Raw genomic sequence first — 7,953 nt, forward strand, 5'->3', positions numbered from 1 at the left:
TCCAACCCTAAAATTCTTAATAGAAAATTTGAAATGGATGCCAAAATGTTTACTATAGAAACAGCAGTATGAGTATACAAATACTGCTGTTTCTATAGCCTTACAAATATGTAAGGCTTACAATGGTTATTATTTCGCTGCTTCCTTCTTAGAGCCTGGTTCCACATTAGAATTACAGAGGTCCCTTCCCTCTTCGGAACCCTCCCCGTGACTTTGGGATGAGGAAGGGGGAAGCTCAGTGAACATCTTAAAGACTGAAATGTATAAGACACAGCCATGCTGGTGAAGGACACAGGATAAGAAAACACAAAGAAACGTATTCAGCCAGTTGGTTTCAACATTCCACCCCATGTATCTGTGTTACTGATACAGTTAATGGCTTGGAAAACTGCAAGACTTGCATATTTTGGCCAAGAGTTAAAGACAACCTTTCTAAACAACCGACTAAAATTTGGTTATTTTTTAAGGCTGTTACTCCAGCATTTCAAGAGCCTTGGGGTAAATCAAATCTCTTTCTTTCAGTTGCATTGCTTGTGTATGAGCAATGCTATTTCCAATTCCCAAAGAAAGTGGGGATTTTGAATATATTGTTGATTTACAAAGATTTCTGAAACGTCCTATACATGCAGTATTAAATCAATTTTAGACACTCTTCAAGCTGAATATATATATATATGAGTAAAAAAGAAAAACAGTAAGTTCCTGCAATAGTCAACTGTGTTGAATATTGAACTAGGCACACTGTAACAGTAGATCAGACCCTTGGCTTTCAAAGGTTTAACTCTGAAGGTTCCCACTATTTGCAGGCAACCTTTAAGAGCCAGGACATGGAAGGTTTCATCTCCCCCCACGATTTAATGGGTGTAGTACTGTGCCGCGGAGGTGATGGAAAATGCTTGAGTTTCACTGATCCTGTCAGCTGATTTTCTTCTCCTATCTTTATAGGTAAAAATGTCTTTTTAGGTGATAGGAAATCTTTGTTTCTTTGTGGGAAAAAAAAAATCACAAAAAAAAGCCAACTGCTTAATAAATGGCTTTAGTCTTTCATTTGTAAAATCATTACGAATCTGAAGGGCTTCTTTCAATCATAACATATTGCATGTGAGTTATAGGACGTATTCCTATAATGGTATTTAGAATTTGGGCCTACCATTATTCTATATTTTGACGCATCCTGACTTTTTGGAAAGTCAGTTTTGCAACTAATTGCCAATGAAAGTTAGGGTGTTCCATATTTGTAGTTGAGCCAGGAATTTCAGCTTCCTTTTAATCTGACAGGAACATATTGAAGACTGTTCAGTTGCAGTGTCCAGAACGTAACATAAATAGTATTGAATATAATGAAAATACCCATTTTACATAAGCCTAGTGACTTAACTGCTCATATCACGTGGTATAAAACTCCTAGAAACTATGATGCTCTCAGATTGTGGTTAAGACATAAGATAAGCTGTTGTTCCTTATTTTTTTTAATGTTTATTTTGAGAGAGAGAGAGAGAGAAAGCATGGAGAGAGAGGGAAAGAAAGAATCCCCAGCAGGCTCCACGCTCAATCTCACAACTGAGAGATCACGACCTGAGCCGATATCAAGAGTTGAATGCTCAACCAACTGAGCCCAGGCACCCCTTATTATTGTTCCTTATGATAGGCTCTTGTTACCGTACTATTTCTAAGCTGGATTATCTTCATAATATTATTCCTTTTACTGTTATTTAGAGGAAAAACCAACAGCCTCACATGAATGTTCTCAGGAGCAGTAATTATTACAATAATAACAGAAATAGTAGGTACCAATTATGAAACAACTATTCTTCCTGGTACTATGTTAAATTACATGCATTACATACATTACCTAGTTTAATGCTCCAACAATAACCTTATTCCCATTGTACATGAGAAAATGGAAGCTTAGAGAAATCACCACTAATTTCCTCTGGGTCATGCTCCCCACAAAACTGAAATTTTAGCCCAAATCTTCCTGTCCATGAAGGGGTTAATAGATTTTTATAACAGTGCAAATTGTATGGTAGATATTATACTTTTAATATTAAAGCATTTGATTAAGAAATTATGTGAATTCAAAATTTTGAAGAATTTTTATTGAAAAGCATTTTAAAAGGAAGTTTAATTTTTTATTCCAATATTTTTGTAATAAATAATATGTATGAGGTACAAAATTCAAAAGTTATAAAACATTATACAGTAAAAGGAAAATCATTATCCAGTAAAAAGGAAATCTTTACTCTTATAATTTTTGGGTTTCCTCCTAAGAGGAAACTAAAACCACCTTCTTCCTATTCCTCCTCACACATATCCACTGCATAGATAAGTGTGCACGCACACGAGTGTGAGTGCATATGGACACACACACGCACATGCAGACATGCACACACATATGCTTCTTACCGAATCCCCAACAATCTCCCCTTCCTTATAATGGAAGTTCTTTATATTCTGGATAAATATGTGCTCACCTAAAAGACAATATTTCAAAGGTGCCTTGAGATTTGAGTGGCTATTCGACACAGTCCTGGCCAATGAGAGGGAAGTAGAAGCGATAAGGCTTCTGGGAATGTTCTTTGGAAGAGTGCAGAATGTACAGTTCCACTTCCCTCTGCCTGAAGCATCAGTAAGATGTAGGAAAGGGAACAACCATCTGCAATAAGTAGGTGGTAAGCCACACAGTGAAAATTTATGAGAGAAGGAAAGAAGCAGCCTGGATCTTTGCTGGCATTATGGTGTCAGTGTGGTAGCACCAGACTGCATTTATGTTAGAAAAATAAAATTCCTTATTTATACTTCATTCTTTTAACAGCAGCATAATATTCTTCTTTGTGGATATGGTATAATTTATTTCTGGCTTCCCACTAAATTCCAATTGGGTTGCTTTGATGCTCCAATGAAAGACACTTCTGCAGTAAATAGCTGGGTAATGTCATTCTATGTGTGAGCATGCGTATCTGTGCAGTAAATTCCTAGAAGCAGAATTGCTTGGTCAAAGGGTTGCACATGTTGAATAAGTTTGGGTGTTTCCAAATTGCTTGCCATAGAAACTGTTCCAGTTTGTTGACTTCAATTCATGAAAAAGCAGATTTTTCTACATTCTTATTGATGTGATATATCAAACTTTGAGATTTTGTTTTCCAAGCTGAAAAGTAGAAGGTATATCCCTTTATAGTCTAGGTCTCTGTCATTCTAAAGAAGTTTGAAAATCTTTTTATTTGTTAAAGAACCATTATTTCCCCTTATCCACAGTCTCTGTTCTTTGCACAACTTTCATTGCATTCATTTTTATCTAGTTATTCGAAGGAATAGTCACATAATGAGAAAAACTAGTCCTTTATTTTTATACAGTTTATAGATTCCTAGCTTTTAATTTGTATTTTGCTTCTTAATTTTTTACTTAATCTATGCAGAATTCTTTTTAATTTATGCAGTTGAATTTGTCCCTTTTTTTTTTTAATGACGTCTAGATTCATATCTGTCTTGTAAAGGCCTTCTCCACTCAGATCATGAAAAACATTCTCCTATGGATTTAAATTTTTGATCCATTGTGGAATTAATTTTGATGTAGCATGTGAGATAGGGATCAACTTCATTTTCTTCCAGGTGTTTCCTCAGTTGCTCTAACATAGTTATTGAATAGACCCTTTCTGCCTACTAATTTGTAATGCCATCGTTACATACTAACTACATATCTGTATTTGAGTCTATTTTTGGACTTTTTGGTCAATTCCATTAATCAATCTGTCTAGCCATACACCAGCATCACACTGTTTTAATTATTATAACATTATAATGTGGTTTAACATTGGGCGTGGTCCTTCATTGTTTTCATTTTTTCAGAGTTGTTCCTACTTCTCTTGTTTATTTTTACACACGAACTTTAGAAACAATATGTCTGCTTCCAAAAAAATATTATTTTCTTATGAATTTAACATTAAATATATAGATTAAGGAATAATCTTTAGATGCTGTATCTCCCTATTCGAAAACATGCACATTTCCATTTATTTAAATCTTATTTTGTTTCCTCAGTAGCATCTTATGATTTTCTTTTTATAGATATTATGCATTTCCTATTAATTTATTCTTTTTCTTTTTTTTAATGTTTATTTAATTTTTGAGAGAGAACAGAAAGAGAGAGACAGGGCATGAGTAGGAGAGGGGCAGAGAAAGGGAGACACCGAATCCAAAGCAGGCCCCAGGCTCTGGGCTATTAGCACAGAGCCCGACACGGGGCTGGAACCCACGAACCACAAGATCCTGACGTAAGCCAAAGTCAGATGCTTAACCAACTGAGACACCCAGGTGCCCCCCCCCATTAATTTATTCTTCTATATTTCACTTTGAGTTGCAAAGGGAGTGTCCATTTTATCTTTTAACATGCCATTGTATCACCCTAGCATGATCTCAGAATATTAACATTTTCCCTATAAGCTTCATAAGTGCATTTATCGCTTGTGAAGCTGTTTAATTCATTTTCTTAAAATATTTAAATAAGCATATGATTAGCAAATAATAATATTTTTCCTTTCCAATTTTTAAGCTTATTATTGCTTCCTTTTTTCCAATTGCAAAGGCTTGAGTAGAAGTTCAAATTCAATTTATGACTCTAATTTAACTACAAAAATATTAAGATACTCTCCCAGTTTTGCTTCCTACACCCCATCCTCAATGCTAGTAAATTTACCCTGGCACAGCCTTCTTTTGAAGATCTTAACAATTCATAACAAATGTATGTTAACTAAAACTATTTTTTGATGGAAAACAAAGTGGTAAAGAAAGGTAAAAGTGGTGATGATTTAAAAACTATATTGAAAACCAATGAAATTTGTAAATAATGAAAATATTTATAAGCCTTAGCTAACAATACCACCTTTTTAAATATGCTCACAGCAATAAAATTCAATGTAAAGAATAGCATTTCCCTGGAGTTTAGGTTAAAAAAAAAGTCCATTTGGAAAATTCCTCACCATAATCAAAATAAATGCTCACATTTTGATAGTGCTTTATAAATACGTTCAATTTTTTTCACTGGAATCAAATTTCAATTATTGAATATGGATGTTTTACATCTAAGTAACCGGAAACTTTAAGATGACTAGGTAACTTTCTTAAATCAGTGAACTTTAGACAGAATGGTCAAATGTTTAAGCCCTCTCCATTTTTTGTTGTATTTCATGTTTGATTTTCACAAGAAACAGACAAATACATGGATAAACGAAACCATCACATCAGAAGAACAGAACATGCAAAATAATGAACTAAATGAGATCAAAGAAGATAAAGTCAGTTTACTGAGATGAATAGTTTACCTATTTCAAATGTTGATCTCAAAACTAATTTCACAGCAAATTCTTTCCCTAAAAAAAAGAAAAGAAAGAAAGAAGCATGTCATGGCCAATAACTGCTGAAAAACTGTGGAGACTGGCACTTCCAAATGCTTGGCAGATTATTAAGCCAATTTTTATTGAGTCCACTCTAGTTGTTGGAGGGTCTGTGATTCCCAACTGTTTCACATCAGAGAATGAAAACAAGCAGGGCCCAGCCAAGACCACATTGGTGACTGCCAGCCCCTTTATATGCCAAACATGAAAGCAACAAGTCCAGATGCTTTGATCCTTGCATTTTTGGACTTAGCCCAAAGTTATAGAAAAAAGCACAACTCATGTTAGGACAACATACATTATAAGTAGAAATCAATCAATAGCACTGTGACCTTCAAACTCAGTAAATGTTTGGAGTTAGTTTCAGAGCATGTAATCTAAATTGGGGATTGGAAGTTGGACCTGGTCCTAAACTAACACAAAAATGTATATTTTTTAAAAAATAGAGATTAAAGGAAGCAACAGATGAAGTTTTAATTCATATGTGTATGTGTGTGTGTGTGCGTGTGTGTATGTATATATACATATATATTCATTGAAGAATGTATTCTATTTTAAAAGGCCCTAACTGGTAAGGAAAAGAAAGCCACCACCACAATGAAAGCCTCTTTTCCTGAGTATAATTAAAAGAGAAACTACATTGTGGCAGGAAAATGTATTGGAAGGAAATTATGAGCTTTCTCCCAATTTAGGGTAAGAGAATAATGAGATAATTTAAGAGGTGAGTCACTTGGTTGCTAGGACACTGTCCTGACTTGCAGCAGAGCTCCAGCCTGCCAACTTATGAAACAATTGGCCCCGGTCTTGGCACGGTTGTGGGTCTAAATTCCCCAACACAGGTATAGTGAAGAAGTGGCAGTGGCAGAGCCAAGCTGAAGCGTTGATGGCCAATCTGAATCTGGGCACAAGGAAAACTGCAGCCTCAACCCTACTATTTTAAATCGCTGCCCGTGGCCAGGGTAGTTACTTGAAAAATCCTCTGGGACGGAAGAAATAACAGTGAAAAATAGCTTAGTGTAGCGCGGCAGGGTTTGGCACCAAGAAATAATTAAAAGTAATTTTGCATCTTTTATTTTGTCTTAACTTTGCAATAATGATTTGATTGTATCGTCACACAAGTTCTGTCTAGACGACATTGCGTTAAAACCTCACCGTTTTGTATTGTAAAGCTTTAGAATTGTTCCTGGCACCAAACGGGCTGTTTTAGCACAAAAGCTAATTTACAGTAATGCTGATAACGTTCAAGAACCTATCATTAGGATTTTTTTTCTCTTTTTCCACTTTTTTAAGTACACTCTTTCTTTGTCAGAAAAGTAAATTGGTGGTGGTGATAATGCTTTGCAATCGCTACCAACATGTCAGAAAGGCAACTTACAGATAGTCTAACATTTTTCAAAACCTTCCAGGAACTGGAGAAGCCAGTTCCTGGAAGATGTGGTCTCAGCTTGCAAAAACAATGGTTTTTTTTGTTTTTTTTTTTCTTTTCGTGCAGTATGAACTTACTCAAATTTCCTCAAAGCATCTCTAAGAAAGCTGGGTCAGGGAAGATGATCATGCTGTATCAGTTTGACTACTTTTTCTGAATGTGTTCCGGATGTCTACAAGTGCGCCCATGCACAAGGCAGGGCCTGTGTATCCAAATAAGATGAGAGTAAGGTACAAGATCAGAATGTGGTCTGTTTGTAAATGAGCCCATTTACCCAAGTCTGTGAACAGTCTGATTGAAAACTTAGAAATATTGATATAACAGCATGGAAATCCATCTTTTGCACTGAGACTTTTAGTTGTTGCCGGTTATTTCCTACAATGATTAATGTTCATATCTTTATGTATGCATTCAACAATTAATGGCCATGTCTTTATATATGGATTCCATCCTCTCAGAGGAATTCTTCTTTTACTCTGAAGCAAATATCAACTGGGTATATTTCTAAATAAGTATATGAATGATGAGTTGAAAATAAAAAACATACATCTATTCATTTATCCATTCATTCTTTGTTAAGCCCTTATAACCCATGAAAGACTTTGTTGGAGGCTGAAGGGGCTTTTAAAAAGTGGGAAAGTGTATGCGACAGTAGAAAGGTCACTGGCTTTGGAGTAAGAATATTTACTTCCATCCTGGCTTCTTCATTTATCAAGGATATGACCTTGAGGAAATCACTTATTCTCTCTGTAGTTCTATTTCATCATTTTAAAAATTGAAAGAAGGCTACTATTTTGCCCTACTCTGGTCTTTGAGGATAAGAAAGACAGTATTAAATAGATGATAATCCTTTGTAAATTAGAGACATGAGGCCAACATAGGTACTATAAGGGGAGGATGTTTTTCCTACTCCAAAGGAGATTCCCATCTATTTCTGGAGGTGAGGTATTTTCACATAAAATGGTTTGGCATTAATTAAAGGAGGTTTTTTGATTAATCACAATGAATAATAAAAAAGTAACTGCTTTAATAGTTGATTTTCAAAGAACATTGAAAGACTGGGAGAGTGAGCAGAGGCTTTGAGATTTGAAATTTGAGATAACCCCCAAAGGAAGGGTACAATTGCACCAGGCCAAA

The sequence above is a fragment of the Neofelis nebulosa genome, chromosome 5 (assembly GCF_028018385.1).
Source record: "Neofelis nebulosa isolate mNeoNeb1 chromosome 5, mNeoNeb1.pri, whole genome shotgun sequence".
NCBI classification, from domain to species: domain Eukaryota; kingdom Metazoa; phylum Chordata; class Mammalia; order Carnivora; family Felidae; genus Neofelis; species Neofelis nebulosa.